We start from the raw sequence: 26,449 nt of genomic DNA, 5'->3' as shown, positions 1-26,449 counted from the left end.
ACATGAGGAAAAGCTTTTTTACACAGCGAGTGGTTAGGATCTGGAATGCCCGAGGGGATGGTGGAGGCAGATTCAATCAATGCCTTCAAAAGGGAACTGGATAAGTACTTGAAAGGAAAAAATTTTTGCAGGGCTACGGGGTAAGGGCGTTGAGTGGGACTCGCTGGATTGTTCTTGCATAGAGCCAGCGTGGTCTCGATGGGCCGAATGGCCTCCTTCCGTGCTGTAACCTTTCTATGATTCTAAAAGCAAAGAAGTTATGTTAAACTCGTATGGAACCTTAGATCACATTTGAAGTACACTGCACAGTTCTGGTCTACATTTTGAAAGGATATCGAGGCATTAGAAAAGGAGCAAAAAAAGATTCACAAGGATGATACTTGAACTGAGAGGATGTACTCATCAGGAAAGACTAAACAGGCTGGGACTCTTTCCTCTGGAAAAGAGAAGACTGAGGAGTGGCCTGTTGGAGGTCATTATCTTTAAGATAATGAAATGGTTTGATAGGATAGACATAGAGAAATTGTTTCCACTGTGGGGGAATCCAAAACTCGAGGTCATCAATACAATAGAGTCACGAGTAAATCCGACGGGGAATTCAGGAGAAACGTCTTTACCCAGAGAGTGGTAAGAATGTGGAACTCGCTACGACAAGGAGCAATTGAGGTCAGTGGCATAGATGCATCTAAGGGGAAGCTAGATAAACACGATGGAGAAAGAAATAGAAGGTTTGCTGTTAGGGGTAGATGAAGTAAGTAGGGAGCGAGGAGGCTCATGTGGAGCATCAATACTGGCATAGACCAGTTGGGCCGAATGGCCTGTTTCTTTCTATGCTGTAGATTCAATGTAACTCAATATATTGCTAATTTAACTGAATTACTTGTGATACTTCAGAAGCCACCCTCTTAATGTTGTAACCCTAGTAATATGGTGTAGTCTAATACACAGAGTACTGTTTTTTGTTCCTCTGGCAACTTATTTTTGTTTCATTTATCGTCGTTATATCAGCTTGGCTCAGTTGGTAGCACTTCTGTCTTTTAAAACAGAAGGTTGTGGGCTCAAGGCCCACTATAGTCAGCGTTTGACTAATTTGATTGATGTGGAGATGCCGGTGATGGACTGGGGTGTACAACTGTAAGGAATCTTACAACACCAGGTTATAGTCCAACAGTTTCATTTGAAAATGATTTTCAAATAAAACTGTTGGACTATAACCTGGTGTTGTAATTTGATTGAGTTCTTTGATGAAATAACGGAGAGGATTGATGAGGGTAGTGTGGTTGATGTGTATATGGACTTTCAAAAGGCATTTGATAAAAATACCTCAATAGACTTGTTAGCAAAATTAAAGCTCGTGGGATTAAAGGGACAGTGGCAGCGTGGATACAATATTGGTTTGGGGTCAGAAAGCAGAGAGTAGTGGTGGATGGTTGTTTTTCAGACTGGAGGGAAATATACAGTGGTGTTCCCCAGGGGTCAGTATTAGGACCACTGCTCTTTTTGATATATAATAATAACCTGAACTTAGGTATAGAGGGTATAATTTGCAGAAGATATGAAACTTGGAAATATAGTAATCAATGTGGAGGATAGTAACAGACTTCAGGAGGACAAAGACAGACTGGTGAAATGGGCAGACACATGGCAGATGAAATATAACGCAGAGAAATGTGAAGTGATGCATTTTGGTAGGAAGAGGAGAGGCAATATAAACTAAATGGTACAATTTTAAAGGGGGTGCAGGAACAGAGATCTGGGGGTGCACATGCACAAATCTTTGAAGGTGGCAGAACAAATTGAGAAGGCTGTTTAAAAAAAAGCGCACGAGATCCTGGGCTGTATTAGTGGTATAGAGTACAAAAGCAAGGAAGTTATGCTAAACCTTTATAAAGCACTGGTTAGACCTCAGCTGGAGTATTGTGTTCAATTCTGGGCACCACACTTTAGGAAGGGTGTCCAGGCTTTAGAGAGGGTGCGGAAGAGATTTACTAGAATGGTATCAGGGATGAGGGACTTCAGTTATGTGGAAGTACTGGAGAAGCTGGTGTTGTTCTTCTTAGAACAGAGAAGGTTAAGGGGAGATTTGATAGACCTGTTCAAAATCATGAATGGTTTTGACAGAGTGAATAAGGAGAAACTGTTCCCAGTGGCCGAAGGGTCGGTAACCAGAGGACACAGATTTAAGGTGATCGGCAAAAGAGCCAGAAGCGCCATGAGGAAGCATTATTTTATGCAGCGAGTTGTAATGATCTGGAACGCACTGCCTGAAAGGGCGGTGGAAGCAGATTCAATAGTAACTTTCAAAAGGGAATTGGATAAATACTTGAAGGGAAAAGGTTTACTGGGCTATGGGGAAAGGGCAGGGGAGTGGGACTAATTGAATGGCTCTTTCAAAGAGCCGGCACAGGCAAGGTGGGCAGAATGGCCTCCTCCTGTGCTGTACCTACTATGATATAGGACATGAGCACATAATCTAGGTTGGGAACCAGTGCAATACTGAGAATCAAAAGATAAGAGTACAGTTACATATTCCAGTACAGGTACAGATATGAGGAGTTGCACATTTGGGCACAGGTGCATATATGGGTTTAGGTACAGGTAGTTAAACATTCGGTTACAGGTTCGGATACAGGTATAGTTACACATTTGGGCACAGGTGCGTAAATGGGTACAGGAGCAGATAGATAGTTAAATAGCCATATAAATACTGTGGCTACGAGAGCAGGTCAGAGGCTGGGTATTCTGCGGCGAGTGACTCACCTGACTCGCCAAAGCCTTTCCACCATCTACAAGGCACAAGTCAGGAGTGTGATGGAATACTCTCCACTTGCTTGGATGAGTGCAGCTCCAACAACACGCAAGAAGCTCGACACCATCCAAGATAAAGCAGCCCGCTTGACTGGCACCCCATCCACCACCCTAAACATTCACTCCCTTCACCACCGGCGCACTGTGGCTGCAGTGTGTACCATCCACAGGATGCACTGCAGCAACTCGCCAAGGCTTCTTCGACAACACCTCCCAAACCCGCGACCTCTACCACCTAGAAGGACAAGAGCAGCAGGCACATGGGAACAACACCACCTGCACGTTCCCCTCCAAGTCACACACCATCCCGACTTGGAAATATATCGCCGTTCCTTCATCGTCGCTGGGTCAAAATCCTGGAACTCCCTTCCTAACAGCACTGTGGGAGAACCATCACCACACGGACTGCAGCGGTTCAAGAAGGCGGCTCACCACCACCTCCTCAAGGGCAATTAGGGATGGGCAATAAATGCCGGCCTCGCCAGCGACGCCCACATCCCATGAATGAATAAATAAAAATGGCGACAGGTGCAGATACGGGTATAGTTACACATTCGGGAATAGATGCAGATAGTTAAATAAAAGCAAAATACTGCAGATGCTGGAAGTCTGAAATAAAAACACAAAATGCTGGAGAAGCTCAGCAAGTCAGGCAGCATCTGTGGAGAAAGAAACAGAGTTAACGTTTCAGGTCGAAGATCTTTTGTCGGAACACAGAATACTGAGAGAGTGCTTTGAATGAGACCTTAAACAGGGGCCCTGTCTGCCTGTTCGTTTGGACAGTGAATATCCCTTGGCACTGTTTCAAAGAAGAGCAGGGAATTCTCTTGGTGTCCTGGCCAACATTTCTCCATCTCAAAAAGAAACCCAACAAAAACAGGTTAACTGGTCTTTCATCTCATTGCTGTTTGTGGAAATGACTGCTGATTTTGCCTGCACAATAGGCACAGCACTTCAAAGTGCTTTGAGATGTTTGAGAGATTAAGAGATGATATATAAAGGCAAATTTTTCTTCCTTTTCCTGTTCTTTCTGCAGTCAAGGTCTTGGGCTGGATACGTGCTCCTAGGTCACCTCCACTGCTGCCTTCTAGCTAGCCATTAAACTTTACACAATAGTATTTACTCCTATTAGTTGGTGACATGACAGTCACCCCGCCCCCATCGAAAATCTCTAGGGGTGGCGGGGGGGGGGGGGGAATGCCTGGCTCTGCTTAAGTGCTTGCCCACTGAATTTCTAATCCTAGTTTTACACAGTAATGAGAGAGAGCTGTAAGAAAAAAGCTACGCCGGCTAATCTTATTAATCAATAGGCCCAAGTGTCTAGTGTCAGCAACTTTATTAAGAAATATAAGATTAGCTGATTTTCTGTCCTCTACCTTATCTTGTATTATCAATCATAGTAAACACGCAAGTGATACACATCTGCACTACTTGCATGGAGCCAGTCTGCTGGATGAATCTTTGGACGCCCTGAGCCTAGTGTAAGGTGGTCAGTTCCAGTTAATCACCTTACACTAGGCTCAGGGTGTCCAAAGATCCGTCCAGCAGTACACCCACTTTTGTACCCTGTAGTGATCCATCACTGTGACTTGATCCTTCTTTGTCGTCTTGCCTGCTTTTGGTCACAAGATATGATGTAACCAGAGCACCATGTGCTATTCTCTTTGTCTGAAAAATAATAAACAATTTTACAACACCAAGTTATAGTCCAACAATTTTATTTTTAATCCCACAAGCTTTCGGAGGACTATAACTTGGTGTTGTAAAATTGTTTACAATTGTTAACCCCAGTCCATCACCGGCATCTCCACATTATGAAAAATAATAGAAACTGCTTTTGTCTGGTTCTGCAATACAGACAGTAAAAAGAAAGACGTGCATTTCTATAGCGCCTTTCACGATCTCAGGACGTGCCAAAGCATTTTACAGCCAATGAAGTACTTTTGAAGTGTAGTCACTGTTGTAATGTAGGTAATCGCAGCAGTCAGTTTGCGCACAGCAAGATCCCACAAACAGCAATGAGACAATGACCAGATAATTTGTGATGTGGAGATGCCGGTGATGGACTGGGGTTGACAATTGTAAACAATTTTACAACACCAAGTTATAGTCCAGCAATTTAATTTTAAATTCACAAGCTTTCGGAGGCTTCCTCCTTCCTCAGGTGAACAAAATGAAATCCTCGAAGATTTCGAGGATTTCATTTCGTTCACCTGAGGAAGGAGGAAGCCTCCGAAAGCTTGTGAATTTAAAATTAAATTGCTGGACTATAACTTGGTGTTGTAAAATTGTTTACAGATAATTTGTTTTAGTGATGTTGGTAAAGGGATAAATGTTAGCCAGGACACTGGGGAGAACCCCCCTGCTCTTATTCGAAAATGTGCCTGGGATCTTTTACATCCACCTGAAATGGCAGACGGGGCCTCGGTTTAATGTCTCATCCGAAAGATGGCACCTCAGACAGTGCACCGCTCCCTCAATACTGCACTGAAGTGTCAGCCTGGTATCATAGTTTCGCCTTATTTATTCTGTCAAAACTGTTCATGATTTTGAACACCTCTATCAAACCTCCCCTTAACCTTCTCTGTTCTAAGGCCTGATCCCTTATCTGTTCAAGGTTTCTCTGTTCATTACTTTCACCATTATACTTCTGTTTCCACGGTAGTAACCCCATTTAACTATTTTAAACTTGTACACTCCTAAAGTCATGTGATTCAATTCTCATCTAAGGATCTATCGTCTATGGGAATACAGATAATTACTAGACCACCTGTCTTATCTTGCTCAGGCTGCCTATTCTGCAAAAAGATGCTTTAGACACTTGCTGTACCCTCTACTACTAGTTAACCCATGATGCTTTCTGCTCATGTCAAGTTATTCTAATTTAGTCGTTTTCTACCATTAACCCTAAAACCTACAGGAGCCAGATATAACATTGTTACCTGGATGTAGAAATTTAAATAATCAATCCACTTCTGCTGGATACTTTGAATGTAAAATTAAGGTTCTCCACTGACAACCTAAGGTGTTGTGGGATCTCGGCACCTGTACACTTTTCTGTAGGCATACAGAATTACTGTGGCCTTGCAGCATATTCTCTCTTTCGTAAACTGGTACCTCTTACAGTATTAAATTACTGGAAAATCCAACCCTACTTTGTGGTAATGGTGGGTTGGTGTTTATCCAAACGCTTTGGGAAATTCCCCGTTCAGGTAAGTGAATAACTTGGATAACTGATTGTCCAATAATTCTATTTTTGTATGTTTTTAAACCGTATTCGTTCAGTATGAAAACTGGAACAGTATGAGGAAATAATTATACCTGTAAAGTACTGGGAAGTTCAACCAGTTCAGGTAACAGACTGCATTTGATTAAGTGGTGTTCAGTTAAGTGGATTGCCACTGTAAATGTTTTTTTTATGTTGTGTTTGCAGAGTCATATTAACCATCAGACTGCTCCATGGGGCTGGCAAAGTCCTGTCTCATGTGCGTACTTGTACTCACTTTTAACAACAGGAAACCTGTCTGTGGCTGAGAATAACAGGAAATTAAAGTGCTTTTAGAGGTCGTCAATGGATTTTTTTCAATGGTGACTATTGACGTTAATAGAATATTTGCCCTAATTTCATGACTTTGTCCCTGCGTGATTTCACGGGCTTCATGTGAAAAGATTTATTCATTTCTGTCGAACTATCCAACGGAGCACTAGTGAAGTTCCCACTGTGTGTGATGTGGAGATGCCGGTGATGGACTGGGGTTGACAATTGTAAACAATTTTACAACACCAAGTTATAGTCCAGCAATTTTATTTTAAATTCACAAGCTTTCGGAGATTTTCTCCTTCCTCAGGCAAATGTTTCAGAGATCTTGAAACATTTGCCTGAGGAAGGAGAAAATCTCCGAAAGCTTGTGAATTTAAAATAAAATTGCTGGACTATAACTTGGTGTTGTAAAATTGTTTACAGAAGTTCCCACTGTAACTGCTGGAGCTGACTAGAGTTACCTGCACTTGGCACTGTGCTAACACTTTGGCTTCTTGAAACTCTGACAATGGAAGGTTTCTTTCTGGTATTGTAGTGTGTAATGCAGCATGTGACTTGTAGTTTTCACTAGAATCATACAGCCATTTGGCCCTTCATACCTATACTGGCTTTTTGTAAGGCAGTAATTAGTCCCACTCCCCTGCTTTTTCCCCATAGCCCTGCAATTTTTTTCTTTTCAAGTATTTATTCAATTCCCTTTTGAAAGTTATTATTGAATCTGCTTCCACCACCCTTTCAGGCAGTGCATTCCAGATCATAACTACTTGCTGCTTTTTAAAAAAAAATAATTTCTCCTCATTTCCCCTCTGGTTCTTTTGCCAATTACCTTAAAATTATGTCTTCTGGTTATTGACCCTCCTGCCACTGGAAACAGTTTCTCCCTATGTACTCTATCAAAACCCTCAAAATTTTGAACACCTCAATTAAATCTCCCCTTAACCACCTCTGCTGTAGTTTTGATTGTGATTATTAAGTATCACCAGCTCTGGTACCGCAGAGGTTTTTAACAATACATTTGATCTCCAGGCCAGTTGTTTGCACTCAGTCCCACGAGCAGCCAACGCAAGTTTGATTCATTGGCATTATGTGAAGAGTGCCAAATGCATCGGAAATGATGCCAACGCAATGATGTTAAACTTGTTTGCACCAGCAGTAATCTCACACATACAACCGCATAACCAATCCCTGATCTGTCTTGGTACTCTTCCCTGCTGTGCATCCTCAACCTCTCCAGACATGAGTTGCCACTGAGCAGTCATGTTATCTGATCTCACAATAGCACCATTGTACAGCCAGAATGATGTGTGTGCCTGAAAAAATAGTTTTAAACTGCTCAAACAAATAGCAATCATGTGATTTGTGAGAACAGGCTACGTGTTGAGGATAGAGTTTACGGAAAATACCCCACTTGTTGCACTCATATTATCTTTGTTGCTAGTAGCATCTGGTTTATTTTCAGTCAGCTGTCGGTCTGTAACCTATTCTCCATGCAGCTTGTACATGACACCCAGCAGCTCTATCTAAAGGAACTATCGGTGATGGACTGGGGTTGACAATTGTAAACAATTTTACAACACCAAGTTATAGTCCAGCAATTTTATTTTAAATTCACAAGCTTTCGGAGGCTTCCCCCTTCGTCAGGTGAAATCATTTCACATCGTTCACCTGACGAAGGGGGAAGCCTCCGAAAGCTTGTGAATTTAAAATAAAATTGCTGGACTGTAACTTGGTGTTGTAAAGGAACTATGTAATAGGAACAGGAGTATCATAGAATGATATAGCACAGAAAGTGGCCTTTCGGTCCATTGTGTCTGTGCTCTTTGAACGAGCTATCCAACTAGCCCCACTCCCCTGCTCTTTTCCCCATAGCCCTGCAAATTTCTCCTTTTCATGAATTTATCCAATTCCCTTTTGAAAGTTAGTATTGAATCTGCTTCCACCACCCTTTCAGATTGGGCCATTAAGCTTCTGGAGCTTGTTCTGCCATTCAATTAGATCATAGCTACCACAACTACTACAACTTGCATTTACATAACTGATCTGTACCTCAACTCCATTCACCTGCCTTTGATCCATATCCCTTGATACCCTTACCTGACAAAATACCATCGATCTCGGTCTTGAAAATTTCAACTGACCGAATATCCACAGCCTTTTGGGGAGAGAGTACCAGATTTCCACTACCCTTTTATTTTAAGATTCTGACCTCTTGTTCTGGATTCTCCTATCAGAGGAAATAGTTTCTCTATCGACTCTATCGAATCCTATCATTTTAAACACCTCAATTAGATTACACCTCAACTTTCTACATTCAAGTGAATATATACATGTTACTGAGTAACTGTCCTCTTAAACTGCAAATAAGCCAATCTCTTTCTCCTCCCTACATCCTCACTGTGTTCTCATTAGGACTCATGGCACCATCTCCTGTTCTTAACTCATTCTTTCCCAGGATCTCAAAATTGATGAAACTCCTCACTCCTCCCTTTGTCCTGCAGTTTGCAGGCCTTTGGAACCTAAACCTGACATCACTATTCTCCATTCCCTGGTCATCTCTCTTGCGCCTTTCCAACCTTTTTTTTAATTTTTGCTTAAAATTGTGTTTTTAAGGGTTAATTTGAGTATTGTAGGGTTAATAGTATAAAACAAATTGTTGCATTGATGTAGCATTAAAACTAGATGATAGGGTACATTGAGAGAAATATTGAATTCCTATTTCCAGATACTCATTGAAATAAAACAGTGATATTGCATCAGTTTGTCTTCCATAGAGTTGCTGCTGATTCTGTGCTTCATGTTACACTTAGGTGTCAGAACATTTTCAAATTAGTTGCTAACTTAAGATTTGTATTTTTTCATTCTCTGGATTGGACGATGTTGGCAAGGCCAGATTTATACCCATCTCTAGTTGCCCTGAGAAGGTGGTGATGGGTCTTTTCCTTGAATTTGTTGCAGTCGTTGTGGTGATGGTTCTCCCACAATGGTGTTAGGTAGGTAATTCCATAATATTGACCCAGTGACAATGAAGTCAGGATGGTGTGTGACTTGGGACAAAAATTGGATGTGATGGTGTTGTTAGGACAATGCTGCTCTTGTCCTTCTTGCTGGTAGAGTTCGCAGAGGAGGGAGGTGGTTTTAAAGTAACCTTGGTGAGTTGCTTCAGTGCACCTTATAGATAGAATGTACAGCAGCCACAAGATGGTGATGGAGGGGGTGGAGAGACAGGGGTGCCAATCAAGCAAACTGTTCTGTTGTGTGGATGGTGTTGAGCTTCCCGAGTGTTGCAGCTCTACCCTTCCAGGCAACTGGTGAGTATTCCATCACACTCCTGACGAGCCTTGTTGACGGTAGAAAGCATTTGGCAACAGCTGCATTGAAATCAGGAACTCGCTGTGGCATGGAGATTCATTCTGTTTTTCAGGCTTCAATTAATTCAGTAGGAAATGCTTATCAAAATACAAATCTGGTATTTTCCTTAGGCTGGTGGAGCTCTGTTCTGTACACCTTGAAGAATTAAACTTCAGCAACCAAGGTGTTTTTAAGCTTTCTTCGGTATCCATTCTCCTGCCTGTTTTGTTTCCTTGTCCTTTCCTGCGCAGTGAGTTCTTTAAAAGCACTTCCAGAAGTATAACATTTTACAGCACAGAACGAGTGCATTTGGCTCATTGTGCCTGAGCTAGCCACTTAATCCCAATCTCTGACTTTCCCCATACCCTTTTAAATTTTTCTTTTTCAAATATTAATCCATATCCCTTTTAAAAGTTGCTATGGATTCTGCTTCCGCACTCCTTCACCCTAACCACTCTAAGCCAATCTGAGCAGTAAGTAACCCAGACGCAGGTCAGTTCCCACATTCTGCAGTACTTCACTTCATATGGCAGAGTGAGCAGGTGTAGCTCTTTTACTGTAAAACAGGAAATTGTAGCTCCTTTTATTAAAACAAAAAGTTAGGAGATCTGATGGGGGTGTTCAATATTACAAGGGGTTTTGATCAAAGCAAATCAGGAGAAATTAGCTCCATTGGTTGGTGAGTTGGGCATTAGATGGCATAAATTTAAGATAGTCACCGAGAATGAGGGAGAGGTTCAGAGAAGATATTCAACGCTGGTGGAAGCAGAATCCATAGAAAGAAGTAGCTTGTTCTGCGGTATATTCCATAGATGACCTGGGGTATGGTTCACAGGTGTGGGGTGCCTCTGTCTACGTGAGTCTAGTAGGTAAATCTCAACCAGCCCCTAATCAATCTTGGGGCATTTCAGCTGAGCCCAATCCTTGCATCATCTGATGTCCGCACATGTGCACTTTCCAACAGGAATCACTGAACTGCGATCAGTAAGTGGAACCCCAATTGACTTTGTCATCTTTGCTACCTTACTGCACCTCCCATGGGATACTGAGGCCAATCGTTGCATGTCCACCACTGCACCAGCTTAGACCAGCTGGTACAGGGCAGATCAGTGATGGGGCGTAGGATCTTTCTGGTCTGCAGGGCTGAGTACCACACTACCAGGTATAGTGCATTTACCTACTGAGCTCCCCAGTCAGCCTGTCTTTTGTATTTTTCAAAATAAAGTAGTTGTTTCTTCCCTTTTTTCAGCACACTCTAAAGAGCGTATGTTTCGGGGGAAAAAATAAATGCTACACCACTGTCTATCTGTAAACACTGCACTGACTGTTTTGGGGTGGGGTGGGGGCTGCTGGTGGGTGCTGAAAGTGTGATTATTTTTTTTCCCCTCTGTGTGCAGCTCAGTTTTACTGAGTTCAGTTCCCACAATCAAGCTGGAGCGATGGCGTGGTGCATGTTTGCACATTGCATTGCAATTCACAGCAAAACCAAAGGAAGTGTCCAGCAGCTGCTGTGTAAACAAGGTATTAGAGCTGTGTGTGAAGAGCTCAAGGAAGTATTCTTAAAGCCATCTGAGGAAGAGCTGCAAACAGGTGTTGCGCAAAATGGCCCATTTGGGCAGCTGCGCAATAGGATCCAGACAGTCACTTCATCAGATCAGCTGAATGAGGCACCAGAGTGTAATTTCAATGATTCGTGCTAGGAAAGCTATATGTTAAAATTAGACTGTAACTCTCTGGCCTTGTATTTCCCTCGTCCCAATCCTCCCTGATAAATTATAATATCAAGCTAAAGTCGAGCAGCAGACCAGCTGAATGCTCGGGTAAAATGGTTTAGTTTTGCTATTTGGAGAAGGGTGTCATTTTCCAGAAGAGCATCACAGAAGGCTGAGAAATCCATTTTGTCTTTTTGTAGTTACGAGCTGCAGCAGTCCCTCATCCAGTGAAGGCGTGAGAATTTTACTTTGGTACCACAGACTTGTGTAAATGGCCCGGACAACAAAGAACCTCATTTCATCCCATTTTAGTAATCTGGGAAGGGTAAATATTTAACAGGACCATCTGACAATGGCATTTGGAGCAGGAAATGAAAGTTTGGTAGGATCATATGCCAAGTGTTCCCCGCAACCCCCACCATCCCACCATCCCACTTTCTCTTTCACTCACTCCCTCACTCACTCACCTCATTCTCCCCTTTCACTCATTCTATATCTTCTATTGAAATAACAATGGAAACATATAGGAGGCATAGACTTTCCATTACTGGTTAAGATTTGTTTTTTTTAGAAGGACTTTGTATCTCTGGCTTGTTTTATTTTTGTTTTGGAGATATGTTTCCCTTGAGCCACTGAGTCCTAACTTTAAAATAAAGAGAAAAGACAGTCACAGAAAGAGCCTTGTGTTCTGTTGTACTGAATAATGGTGTTAAGGTTTACAAAAGGCTGACGATTGCTTGATTTCCAGAGTGATCGCACTGAAGATGTGAGTTGGTGAAAGAGCTCAGCTTCCTGATCACTCAGCTTTTTGTTCAGGCTTGAAACCTCAAGGCTGTTTCTCAAATTAAATATATCTTGTTTTGGAGCGACAATGAATGCGTCCTTAATTTTTAAAATTAAAATAAAGCCTGCTTTCACACATGTACTTTGGAGGAGAGCGAGGAAAATCATATTCTTCTAATTTAGTGACAGCATCGGGAACATCACGCCAGAGGGTTTACAGTTCCCAGTACAGGGATGTAAATAGAAGTAAATGGGATGGGACCAGTGGCAGAGAGCCAGTTATTGTCTGTGTGACTCAAGCTTGTAAGCTGGGAGCTACTCTACTGTATCCTGTGGGTGGTGGGTCTCGGGCAGTGTGCTGCAGCTGTGGGTCGTCAGCTCCTGAGCTGTGGACTATGTTGTGTTAAAGTGAAGACCAATTCTGCCTATTAGAGCATGGGTTTGCGCAGAGTTCAGAACCGTAACAAAGGATCTGTGGGGATTTAAACTGGGGGAATGGCACCCTAGGAATCTTGCATCAGTGTTTAATTCCTTGTCGTACAGCCCCAAAACATAACAGTAAGTGGAACGACTGCACAGCATAAAACGAATGACTGTGAAACTTGCTTTTTGCACTGTTAAGGTTTACTATGTTTTGTATATTGAAGGCTGAATTGATTTTAAAACCTATGTAAATTAGAGTGACAAACATATAATTACTTCAGAGCACAACGTGTAAATTCATCTGAGTTATTTTCTTTAAGGTGACTTATCGATGTATTTGACATGCTCTGAAGATATGAGAATCTTTATGGAAGGGCAGTGCACAATTTGTGTAAATGCAATAAATGTGTACTTGCTTTAAAAGTTTCGCTGAATTCAGTTTTTTAGAAAAAAGATTTCAAAAAATTGCGAAAGAAAGAAGCTCAAGTTGATATTTCCCAGATTCGCCTTTTTTTGTAATTCTCCACAAAATTGTTGGCTTTCTATTTCAGAAAATATCGGAAAGGTTTATGCCGTTCCTGTTCCAGTTCAGGCTTCCTTCCCATTGCTGCCGATCTAGTGCCATATTTTAGCCGTTTTAATGCTTTGGACTGATTTGTGGCCTGCAGTGTGCCAACATGTGTTGCACCATATACAGTAGTTGCTAACGGCAGACATTTATTCCTGCAGTGAGTATTTGCTATAAAATCTTATGGATTATACTTCGCAACAAAAGAAGTATCTCTCACTCGAGACTCGTTGTGATATCAAATTCAATGTGTTAACTTATTAATAAATATATACAGAAGCACAATTCCCGTATATATCTTGAAACATTAAGTCAGCTATCATTTTAAAATGTTCTCTCCTGTCCTGATTCTTATTAGGGTATGGTTTCACAGGGCTCTGGCATCCTGCCCAAAGTGCCATTCTTCATGGGTGAGTCTTAACAGTGAGCATCGACAAGTCATTCAACCGCAGGGGGCATTACAGTCAGACCTGACCGCTGCTTATTTGAAATTACATGTGTACTCAAGCAGTGAGTCAGTGGATACTGACCAGAATGAGAACCCTGGCTGATTATTGTCCCTTCCAAGACCATGGGCGCTGAGGCACCACTCTAGTTAAGATCAGGCAATTCTGGCTCTGGTCTCACACAACAACTTGTATTTATACAGCGCCTTTAACATTGTAAAGTGTCCCAAGGTGCTTCACAGGAGCGTTATCAAACAGAATTTGACACCGAGCCACATAAGGCGATATTAGGACAGTAAAAGTGGTAGGTTTTAAGGAGTGTCTTAAAACAGAAGAGAGGTTTAGGGAGGGAATTCCAGAGCTTAGGGCCTGGGCAGCTGAAGGCACGGCCACCAATGGTGGAGCGATGAAAATTGGGGATGCGCAAGAGGCCAGAATTGGAGGAGCGCAGAGATCTTGGAGGGTTGTAGGGCTGGAGGTAGATAGAGAGGGGTGAGGCCATGGACGGATTTGAAAACAAGGATGAGAATTTTAAAATCGAGGCATTGCCGGACTGGGAGCCAATGTAGGTCAGCGAGTACAGGGGTGATGAGAGAACGGGACTTGGTGCAAGTTAGGATATTGGCAACAGAGTTTTGGATGAGATCAAGTTTACAAAAGGTGCAAGTGAGAGGCCAGCCAGGAGAGCATTGGAATAGTTAAGTCTAGAGGTAACAAAGGCATGGATGAGGGTTTCAGCAGCAGATGAGCTGAGGCAGGGGCGGAGATGGGCGATGTTACAGAGGTGGAAGTACCAGGTGATGCATTTAGTTATTAACCAATGGGAGTAGAATCATAGAAAGGTTAGAGCATGGAAGGAGGCCATTCGGCCCATCGAGTCCTCGCCGGCTCTATGCAAGAGAAATCCAGCTGGTCCCATTCCCCCACCCTATCCCTGTAGCCCTGAATTTTTTTTCCTTTCAAGTACTTATTCAGTTGTCTTTTGAAGGCCATGATTGAATCTGCCTCCACCACCCCCTCGGGCAGTGCATTCCAGATCCTAACCACTCGCTGTGTAAAAAAGTTTTTCTCATGTCGCCTTTGGTTCCTTTGCCAATCACCTTAAATCTATGCCCCCTGGTTCTTGACCCTTCCGCCAATAGGAACAGTTTCTCTCTACTCTGTCTAGACCCTTCATGATTTTGAATACCTCTGTCAAATCTCCTCTCAACCTTCTCTGTTCCAAGGAGAACAACCCCAGCTTCTCCAGTCTATCCACGTAACTAAAGTCCCTCATCCCTGGAATCATTCTAGTAATTCTCTTCGGCACCCTCTCTAAGGCCTTCACATCTTTCCTAAAGTACGGTGCCCAGAGCTGGACACAATAGTCCAGTTGTGGCCAAACCAGTGTTTTATAAAGGTTCAACATAACTTCCTTACTTTTGTATTCTATGCCTCTATTTATAAAGCCCAGGATCCCATATGCTTTTTTAACCACTTTCTCAACCTGCCCTGCCACCTTCAATGATTTGTGCACATATACCCACAGATCTCTCTGTTCCTGTACCCCTATTAGAATTGTGCCTTCTAGTTTATATTTCCTCTCCTCGTTCTTCCTACCAAAATGTATCACTTCACATTTTTCTGCGTTAAATTTCATCGGCCATGTGTTCACCCATGCCACCAGCCTGTCTGTATCCTCTTGAAGTCGATCACTATCCTCCTCACTGTTTACTAGCCTTCCAAGTTTTGTGTCATCTGCAAATTTTGAAATTGTGCCCTGTATACCCAAATCCAAGTCATTAATATATATCAAGAAAAGCAGCACCAACCCCTGGGGAACACCACTGTACGCCTCCCTCCAGTCTTAAAAACAACCGTTCACCACTACTTTCTGTTTCCTGTCCCTTAGCCAATTCTTTATTCCATGGGCCCCAATCTTGATGATAAGCCCACCGTGCGGCACTTTATCAAACGCCTTTTGAAAGTCCATATACACCACATCAACTGCATTGCCCTCATCTACCCGCAATGTTCCTCATCAAAAAACTCTATCAAGTTAGTTAAACACGATTTGCCTTTAACAAATCATGTGCTGGTTTTCCTAATCAATTCACCCTCGTCCAAGTGACTGTTAATTCTGTCCTGGATTATCGTTTCTAAAAGTTTCCCCACCACTGAGGTTAAACTGACTGGCCTGTAGTTGCTGGGTTTATCCTTGCACCCTTTTACTGCTGAGTTTGTTTTTTCAACTGGGAATTTTAATAGATCATGGGATGAATGGAAGATGCAAATACTGTTCAGTCAGTTTGGGATTTGGGGCCAGAATGTTCATCATAGGAGTCGTTGCAAATCACAAATTAAAATAAGGGACCCAGCACACTGCTCTGTTCAATATGTGCAGGGTATTTCCCACCCTCATATTTCTCGAAGAACTGGCTGATGGTATATCAGAGCGATACAGGTGCAGAGGCTGTTGAAGATGGATAGTGGGTGCATTGCATCGCAGATTGGATAAATACTTGAAGTGGAAACATTTGTAGAGCTATGAGGAAAGAGCAGGGGAGTGGGCCTAATTGGATAGCTCTTTCAAAGAGCCGGCACAAGCACTATGGGCTGAATGGCCTGTGCTGTATGATTCTATGATTTTTTTAAAAAAGTGAATGTGGGAGGGTACTGAGGTCAGTATTGCATGAGACGGAAACCACTAAGTTCTGAGAAGGAAGTATGACGGTTTATGGGATACAATTCTCAAAATCAGGTATAATGTATCTAGTGGTTCCTGAGAGAAGAGAAAGGCTGCAAGAGATCAGAAACATAAGAAATAGGAGCAGGAGTAGGCCATACAGCCCCTCGAGCCTGCTCCGCCATTCAATAAGATCATGGCTGATCTTCAACCTCAACTCCACTTTCCCTCCCGATCCCCATACCCCATGATTCCCCTAGAGCCCAAAAATCTATCGATCTCAGCCTTGAATATACTCATCAACTCAGCATCCACAGTCCTCTGGGGTAGAGAATTCCAAATATTCACAACCCTCATCTCAGTCCTAAATGGTCGACCCCTTATCCTGAGACCATGTGCCCTAGTTCTAGACTCTCTCTAACCAGGGGAAACATCTACCCTGTCAAGCTCCCTCAGAATCTTATCCGTTTCAATGAGATCACATCTCATTCTCCTGAACTCCGGAGAGTATAGGCCCATTCTACTCAATCTCTCCTCATAGGACAACCCTCTCATCCCAGGAATCAATCTTGATGGCAGTAGTCTGCCAATGAGCAATATGCTGATTACCCACAGCCCATGTTGCCCCCACTCGAGATTCTTGGGTATCTTGATGCCGTATTCAAGAGTTGAGGTAGTGCTGAAGAAGAGCCAAAGAAATCACTGGCTGCACTGCAACCTCGAAACTCCCATTTGGATGCTGCATTGGGATCCACTTTGGAGGGAGGTTAGGGCACATTTTTTATGCCGTCAGTTGTTGCAGCATGCAATGCTTTGCCATAGGGAGTAGTTGAGGGGAGACAATTGTATCTTTTAAGGAAAGAGCAGATAGACATTTGAAGTAGAGGAAGATACAGAGCCATGGGTAGATTCGTATTTTAGATTGCTCTAGCAGACATTGACTGGCCATTTTCTGTGCTGTAAATCTCTTTGGTTCTATTCACAAGTTGAAAATGCTGAAAAACCTCAGCATACTTCAGTGAGAGTTGACCAATTCTGCATTCAAACAACTGCCGAAGAGTTTCACAAAGTGCCTGTTTCAAAGGTGGATCATTTGCATTAACTTCTGTAACCATTTTTATAGCAGCTACTCCACTCCAATGCAACCGCAGAACTTAAAGCTTTTACTTCTGAATTGGCTGCTCAAACATATGAACATACGAAATTGACAGGCAGGAAAAGATCAGCTCGTCCATCAAGTCTGTCCCACACTCTTGATGGCCAAAGCATTGTGACTAGACACTTCCTTCCTCTACCCCCGCACCCCCCCCCACCCCCCAAACCTTTTGCAGCCATGTAATCTCCTGGGAGAGGCAAAAAAAAAGAGAAAAAACCCAGGGCCAATGAGGGAAAAAATACTCTGGCAAATTCCTCTCCAACCCTCTCAGGCAATCGGTCCAGGAGATCACATGTGCCAAGTGTTATCTATAAAGACACTTGCCTTACTTAATTCAGAAATGATTTGAGTCTAATCACTGGGCTGTATCTGTCTGAACATTCCTGCTTCAGCCTGACTTTGTTCTCCAGCTTGAGAGGAAAGGATGGAGCTGTCTGTGCATTTCCCTGCAATAAATGAAAAGTGCTACAGAAATTCATTGCTGTGTATTTCAATCTAACCACATCATATTTCAATCTAGTAATTGCTACAAAGCTAATATTTGGAATAAAAATATTTTTGTGGGACAATACATTAAAGTATCTTCCAGTGCAAATAATATTGACCTGTAAACAGTATGTGGGGTAATTAAGTTTTGATTTTACTGTGTATGAAGGTACTCCTCCCTGCTCAATTCTAATTACATTGATTACAAACTCTAGAACCAGGGGATATAGCCTCTGGCTTTGAACAGGGAAGGGGCACAGCAGTTTAGATTGAACTACTTTACACAGAGGTTGGCGAATATGTGGAACGGACTGTAGGAAAATGTAGGGGAGAATTGGATGGTTATTTGAGGGAGTGGCCAATTGAGAGCAATTAGTTTTTGGAAGCGTCCAGATGAACTGCAGAGACTTTCCAATTCTTTATTTTCCAGTGTTCCTAAACTATTCTACAATCTACTGCTGAAAGTGACCCTAGGCAAGACAGAGGGTCAGAGGGATCTTGGTGTGCAAGTTCACAGATCCCTGAAGGCGGCGGAACAGGTAGATAAGGTGGTAAAGAAGGCATATGGGATACTTGCCTTTATTAGCCGAGGCATAGAATATAAGAGCAAGGAGGTTATGATGGAGCTGTATAAAACACTGGTTAGGCCACAGCTGGAGTACTGTGTGCAGTTCTGGTCGCCACACTACAGGAAGGATGTGATCGCTTTGGAGAGGGTGCAGAGGAGATTCACCAGGATGTTACCAGGGCTGGAGCGCTTCAGCTATGAAGAGAGACTGGGAAGATTGGGTTTTTTTTCCTTGGAGCAGAGGAGGCTGAGGGGGGACATGATTGAGGTGTACAAAATTATGAGGGGCACAGATAGGATGGATACTAAGGAGCTTTTTCCCTTCGTTGAGGGTACTATAACAAGGGGACATAGATTCAAGGTAAAAGGCGGGAGGTTTAGAGGGGATTTGAGAAAGAACTTTTTCACCCAGAGGGTGGTTGGAGTCTGGAACTCACTGCCTGAAAGGGTTGTGGAGGCAGGAACCCTCACAACATTCAAGAAGCATTTGGATGAGCACTTGAAATGCCATAGCATACAAGGCTACGGACCAAATGCTGGAATATGGGATTAGAGTAGACAGGGCTGATGGCCGGCGCGGACACGATGGGCCGAAGGGCCTCTATCCGTGCTGTATAACTCTATGACTCTATGCTTCAACAGTGTCTGGGATAACCACACTTCTGTTTATTATAAAGAGCAATGCAGTCCAGCATTATTCTCTGAGCTTGCTGATCTTGGTATTTTTGTATCTTCCCCCAATCCATTTGTTTTAAATTTCCCTTATCTCTTTGAAGTTAACCATTGTACACTTATAAACCTTGCTCCTGTTCCTTGGTTTAATTAGGTCCCATTTCATGTTAAACTTGATCATTCTGTGGTCCCTGATCCCCAGGAGAACTATGACTCCCATTATATTGTGTACATCCTATACATTGTCTGGGTCATTTACAAATCCCAGGTCAAGGTGATCACTGCCTCTCCTGACTTCCCTTACACCTTTAGTCCTGAAGCAGTCATGCATTACTTTTACCAACTCTGACTCTAAACCATTTGGGTTTTCCCAATTTATATTGAGTTGATGGACATCTTTTATTAACATAACGTTCCTGTTCTCAGACATTCTTCTTATCTCTTCATAGAGCTAACTCTCCTCATGTCGACCTGGACATCTGCAGCATATCCGTAGTGATGGTGTGGTTTTTTTTCACATTAGAAACTTCTAACCAGAGTAGTTCTTTCAGTAGGTTACCCTCTCCCACAGCTTAACTTCATTTACCTCCCAGTTCTCCCTGACGTGTGGCTACACCACCTCCTTTACTGTCCTTTCTGAATACCATGTCCCTCAATATGTTTACAAGGTCTGCATTGGTTTCTGGAGGCAGAAAAATTTAATAAATGTTTTGAACGGTCAGAAGTGAAAGGAATTTGTTGTTTAGAACACATTTCTTTCACGTAAGAGACTTAAGTTCAAATTTTGCCAGCTGATGGGTTGAAGTGTAAAGTTTGAGTTTTTTTGTGGCATGGCATGTCTGAATAGAACTGTGTGTGTATATAAAATGAAGGTCAGTGTTAGAAACATTTTTTAAAATTACATACCCTATGGTGAATAGAACATTGTATTTTTTAAAATAAATCAATCCTCAGTTTTCATTCATTTAAAACAATTGCTTGAATTGTAACCCGGGGACGTATGGATCATAAAGTGGAATAAAATCCACTGTTGGTATAGATGAGCTGCTCAGTGAGAGTAGCTGAAAGTTGCAACATGACTCAAAGGATTTGATGCAGCTGGACAGCAGGGAAATGATGATGGATGGGAGACAGAGGGAGAAATTCAGGGTGAATTTGTTGCTTCGTTTGAAGGCTTCGCCAGTGCAGGAGGATAACTCGCCTCAGCTGAGTTGCTCATTGAAATTTTCTGGCCTTTGTTTTTGTATTTATAAATGTTTACTTGGAAGTTGCAACTCTCACACTTTCACTTGTTGAAGTCTGCATTTCACCAAATGCAGTACGTTTGAATTGAAACTTTCACTTTCTGAACTGAGTTATTTACTCGAGTAATTTTAAATGTGACCATTTTCTTCTGTGGTACTTGCAGTCGAGCACCTACTGGCTGTGCATGTTGGGATCCTACTCTGTATTCGTTCCCCCTCTGGGATCACTGTAGTCATTATAGTGTCTGCAACAGCAACTTCCACCTTGGAAGAAAACAAACACCAGGAACTGGTGCAGGTCAGTTTAATTTAATTTAGATCATATTTAGTTGGCAGATTTAGTTAATGACTTTCTTCTGTAATGACCTGGATTGCATTGCCTGAAAGGGCAGATTCAGTAGTAACTTCCAAAAGGGAATTGGATAAATACTTGAAATGGAAAAATTTGCAGGGCTATGGGGAAAGAGAGGGGAGTGGGACTAATTGGATAGCTCTTTCAAAGAGCCGGCCCAGACACGATGGGCCAAATGGCTGCCTTCTGTCCTATACGATTCTATGATTCACTTCCACCACACCAATGTTCATGATGAGTTTCTCTTTTTTTTTCTCCTCTTCCTAATTTTGTTTTGGGAGAGTTGGGAACGTTTCCAGATGAGTGGGTTGGCAAACAACCTGCTTCCCAGCTGCCTTTCACTGTTGGTCTGTAACTAGCTGCTTGGAGGTGTGTAAGTACTCTTACCCCTACACACTGCATACCCTGGGTATTTCAGCTATGGGGTTAGGGAGAGGGAAAAAGTCTTTTTCTGCGGTATCCTATCAGGAAAGCTTTTAAGAATGTGTTATGTACAAAAAACCTCTTGCTTCTTCTGTATGAAACAGTGTAGGTTTTCAAAAGTTTCAAATGTTCAACAACCACAACTTGTATTTATATAGCGCCTTTATCGTAGCAAAACGTCCCAAGGCACATCGCAAGAGTGTTATCAAACAGAATTTGACACCGTACCACATAAGGAGATATTAGGACCGGTGGTCAAAGATGTAGGTTTTAAGGAGCGTCTTAAAGGAGGAGAGAGAGGTAGAGAGGCGGAGAGATTTAGGGAGGGAATTCTGGAGCGATTAAAATCAGGGAGATGCAAGAGGTCAGAATTGGAGGAGCGCAGAGATCTCGGAGGGTTGTAGGGCTGGGGGAGGTTACAGAGAGAGGGAGGGTGAGGCCATGGAGGGAATTGAATGCAAGGATGACAATTTTAAAATCGAGGCATTGCTGGACTTGTTCAAAGGAGTTTATACTGTGTATGCATGTGCACTCTTCTCTGACTGATTACGTACGAGTTCCACTGCTCTCCTTCCCCCCACATAAAGGAGCAGGATCCTTGCGGTGAGTGAGTTCAAGGCTGGCTGACCGTTCAATAGCACAGGACATGATGTTACTTCAGACTGGTTTTGCAGGTTGTCACCAAACTGTATAGGCTGACTGTCAAGAGGAGAAGCTGTGATTTCATCCTTGGAAGGATTGGTGTGATTCATTAGAAGAAAGACGAGGAATTTTTTTTTGTTAAATCCTTCTGCCCCCACCTCCAGTTTTCTCCTGTCCTGAGATGCTGATTCTTGCTGGACTGTGTAACTGTTCAACTGTAGGTGGTGCATCATAGCCAAACCCGGTTGTGCCCTCACCCAATATCCACACACAGTCGCTGTACAGCACGGGTTGCTGGATAGCAATCTGGAGTAAGAACCCTTGTTGATTTTCTTCCCCTCTTGATCTCCCTAGCTCAAATGTATTGAGGCCAATTGTACTGTCTCTACTTGCTACTTTTCCTAGTCTGTGCGACACTGAACAACACTGGGCCATCGGGGAGCTTGAAGATGGTATTTTTTTTAAGTTCTCAATCAAAAACTGAAATATGTTACATTAAATCAGTATTGAAATGAAATTTGTCCTTTGCCTGATGCAATGTGTTTATAATTTACAGATAGTCTGGGACCTGTGGTGAAGGCTAGATCTGTAACTATTCAGGAGGGACTGGTGGGCGTGAAAGTTTCCCTATCCAATTTTTATTCATAATGCAGAACCTTAAGAAAAATTGGCAGTGTCTTTCTTTCTCCCACTGCAGTTAGTGTATGATAGAAAACAGGCATAGTTTAAGCGGTGCTGTGGGAGTTCGATTGTCTGAGAGTTGAGACAGATCCACAGTGCTTGGTGGTACATAGGAGTAAACTACTCGGTCTTCAGATCCACATTCAGATTTAATGACTAATGCATCTTTCTGGTATGAGCGTGTCTGATATTTTTCAATCTAGCTGGCTACACCTTTCATGGCTCCAAACACTCGTTCTTTCTTTCCCATGTTCTTCTTTCTCCCGTTAGTTCTGCTATTGTTTCTTTCTTTCCCTTTCTCTTTCTCTGTTTCCTTCCTTCCCATTCTCTCTCTCCCCAATTTTTCACTTCTGCTTTCTCTCACTCGCTCCTTTCGCATGTGTTCCCTCCTTTGCTGTTTTTCTTCTTTTGTCCCTACGTTCCCCTCAAGGTTTCAGAATGCACAAGAGCTAATGTAAACATGTGTTTTGAAAGCTGTTACATATGAAAGAGTAATGTACTCCAGGGTTGTCACCAGGATTTTGTTGCAGTGTATTTGTATATTTGAATAATGTATTTTGTATTTTGCCTAATTTTGTATCCAAATTACATTGTAAAAAAACCTTATTGAAATCCATGAAAATATACACAACCCAGTCACTTTATTGATTGAGGTAACGAAGAGAGGGGCCAAGGAACTACTGATCAAGAGGAATAGTTAGTGTTCAATCAACGTTAGGACGTATCACAAGGAGAGCCTGAGCAGTGGCCTAAAGGGACAGGACAACTTTGCAACTAAACATTCCAACTGTGCTGCAGATACCAGACAACCCATGAGGAACGCCATCTGAAATAAGCTAGTGTCTATTTAATTTTCAAACAAGTATCCGTGTGCACGGCTCCAATCTTGTTGCAGAGACGGCAGGTTCTGTAGCAAGCCCTGCAGTAAACTCAAAGTGAATGACATTTAAGATGTATCTTTGCTATAGAATATAGGGCTTGCTGTGCTTTAAACGAGTGGGAGCAACACCTCACATTTCTATTTAAGCTTTAATGTAGAAAAAGTCCCATGGGGCTTCACAGAGGGGCAGGGGGTAAAAAGATAAAAGGAATAAAGGAACAGACAAAAATCTACGGCATGAGATTTAGGAGAGGTGATTGAAAACTTATTGGAAAAGATGTGTTTTGAGAAGGTTTCTAAAGGTGGAGTGAGAAGTGGAGATGCAGAGTGGTTCAAGGAGGGAATTCCAGGGAATAGGGGCTGAGATAGCTAAATGCTTTGTCACGGATGGTCAGGCAAATTGGGGAGGGGTTGCTAAAAGGCCAAAGTTAGAGCAACATAATCCATGTTCTCTGATGATAGTATTACGAGTAAAGCAGTTGTATAACCAAACATATTTCCTACCCCTTAGCCCATTAACATGAGACAAATTCTAGTGCTCTGCTGCATTGGATAACCATTGGGCTTTTTGAAACAATAAAATCTCTATATGCTGGTTTGAGGCTGATTCCCCTGCTCCCTGGCTGGGAGTAGTGGAGAATGGCTGAAGCTGAGGCAAAATGTGACTTGATACCTGAAGTGTGGACCAACAGAAAGACTAGATGCTGGCCACAAGATAGCAATGTGTAAAAAAAAAAAATTACTTGGGAGTACAGAATGGGTGACTTTTGGACACATACTTGATGGTGATGTAATTGAACCATGTCAAAGTATTTTTTAAAAAGCAATTTATTTCTGCAAATACTAATTTTCATTTCTAACAAGACCGTTAGTTAGATTTGATCGAGTGGCATAGTATTTGCTCTCATTACCCACCTCCCCCAAATTTTTTCCCATCCACTCCTAAAGGTGCTGATCTGTACAGGCATAGTGTTCCGTGGTTGCCAACATAACCGTACATTACCTTACCTCAGCCAAGTGACCTTTCTTCAAGTGTGAGCCTAGACAGTGAGTGTTAGGAAGCTGTTCAACAATGAGCGGCATCACAGCCAAGCCATGTCCTGTCCATGCTCAATATCCACACACGGGGAAAGAGCAAGGAGTGGGACTAATTGGATAGTTCTTTCAAAGAGCTGGCACATGCATAATGGGCCGAAAGGCCTCCTTCTGTGCTGTAAGATTCTATGATTCTACGTTCAAGCTTTCCAGGAGATGTCGCTGTTTATTTATCAGAAGTGATTTTGGCTGATTTTCTTCAAAGAGTTCCCTTCCTTTACCCAGACATGCTGAGGCTAGTTGTACTTTTGCTGCCAACCGACTGAGATTAGCTAATTCATCACGGGCCACTGGTCGGTTTTGAGACTTTTCTAATCTTTATGACTCGGAATTGCCCCAGATAGTGCATTTGCCCATAATGGCACCAAGGGAGAGTAATACAGGTTTCTAACTGAGACACCCTGGAACAGAATAGGCATGGTATTAAGGGCACGTCATGCTAGAATTTTACAATTCTTCACCACGGGAAGAAAGTGTGAGCTGTGGGGGAAAAAAATCTATTGATCTAATTTCCTTAATGCTAAATGGAGCTGTTGTATCGATTCGTTCTCGACCATAAATAAATATTGCTGATGGGTTGTTTTGTATATTGAACTGTCCCCAGGCCCCAGAGAGAAACGCGACCGAAACTGTTATCATGACTGAAGGATTTTACCCTGTAGCTAGCAGAATGGGGATTACTAAAATGGAGCCTAAAGGCAAATATTGAAATGTATGAAGAAAGTTTTTTCTTGACAGCAGCAGGAAGTGAAATCTAAACCTTGACTGATGTTGCTAATTGAAAGGATAACCATTATGTGATAGTATTTCTTAATCTCCGAGAGGTTTGGTAAGCACGAAGAAACTGTGTGGGACTGTGGTGCGGAGTAACTCCCTCTTCCCAGGCAAGTTGCTGCTGTGTTTGCTGAGCACATCCCTGTGTGCGGATAACCGAGCCAGTGGATTTATTTACTTGGGACAGTCGGACTCTAGATTGTAATGTACAAAATTTGTTTTTCCTGCTTTATTCTGGTGTTTGTACAGGCCTGCTTTCCCTGTTGTATTTTACCCGGTGATAAACCCATAGCGATGATGCTGAAGAGCCTGTACAGCCTGGTGCCTCTGTTTTCTGAGTTGCAAATTATTTTTAGGTTGTTGGCTGGGGAGCGGGGTTGGTGGGGGGTGGGCTGCGGGCAGACTGCAGGGAGCTGGACCGTGCTTGAGTTGTTATAGAACAGTGAATAAAAAGCTGTCCTGAAGCACATTTTCTCTGTACTTATACATCCATTAGGTCATTTGTGGCCTGCCTCCAATCATGGCCCACTGGGGTGTGGGTTGCTGACCAAGCTGAGAAAGCAAATGGTTCCCTCTCCTGTTTTTCAACAGTAAGAGATGACAAGGCAATGTTGTTAGGTGGCATGACCATCCCAGCATCTCACAGCAATCAGGAATAGAAGTATTTAAGAAAGCCGTACGGGTCTCCCAATTATTTTTTCTTTCTCTTCCTGTGAGGAAGTGTCCAGGCTCCACTTGGCAATGACCTACGGTGACACGAATGGAATCAGTTCTCAGAACATGGGCCTGTGCTGGAATTGCTATCAGCCCAAGATGCAGTGTGTTGGAGCCTTGAGCTGTGGATTGTAGCCCTCAACAGAAAGTTAGTGAGTAATGGTGCTTCTGTATCTGTAGTTCTGTTTTAGGAATTATTCTGTTGCATAAATTTAGATTTTGTTGTGAGATGGATGAAGGAAAGGGAAGAGAAATCTCAAGAAGTATTCCTATAATCTGAAGAGTGTAGAGAGCAGGGAGCAATTGTCGTAATGGAATTAAATTATTTCTATGGGTATTTTAAGCGCAAAAGTCAGCATTTTGGAGGTTGTTTGATTAACCAGCACAGTTTGGAGCATGTAGTCAGTGGAAGTCCGAGACAGACTATGCCGAAAGAACCTGTGCTATGTTGTGCCTGTATAGTGAGCA

General features: G+C 42.6%; 1 protein-coding gene across 5 annotated transcripts in view; it reads left to right on the top strand.

Moving 5' to 3' along the window:
* The window catches only part of disp1 (dispatched homolog 1 (Drosophila)), a 360,433-nt gene that overhangs the window by 133,279 nt on the left and 200,705 nt on the right, over positions 1-26,449 (top strand). The window contains exon 3 of one of the 5 annotated variants that reach the window (XR_010962963.1): positions 25,989-26,123. The exons of the other annotated variants lie outside the window; for them this stretch is intronic. The gene's annotated coding sequence lies outside the window, so the exon portion shown is untranslated. Of the gene's footprint in view, positions 1-25,988; positions 26,124-26,449 lie in introns of those variants that run through there. 5 annotated transcript variants of the gene reach the window in all.

The sequence above is a fragment of the Heptranchias perlo genome, chromosome 5, assembly GCF_035084215.1.
Source record: "Heptranchias perlo isolate sHepPer1 chromosome 5, sHepPer1.hap1, whole genome shotgun sequence".
In the NCBI taxonomy this organism is placed as follows: domain Eukaryota; kingdom Metazoa; phylum Chordata; class Chondrichthyes; order Hexanchiformes; family Hexanchidae; genus Heptranchias; species Heptranchias perlo.
The sequence above is the reverse complement of the archived record's forward strand: the minus strand, read 5'-3'. Positions and strand labels throughout refer to the sequence as shown.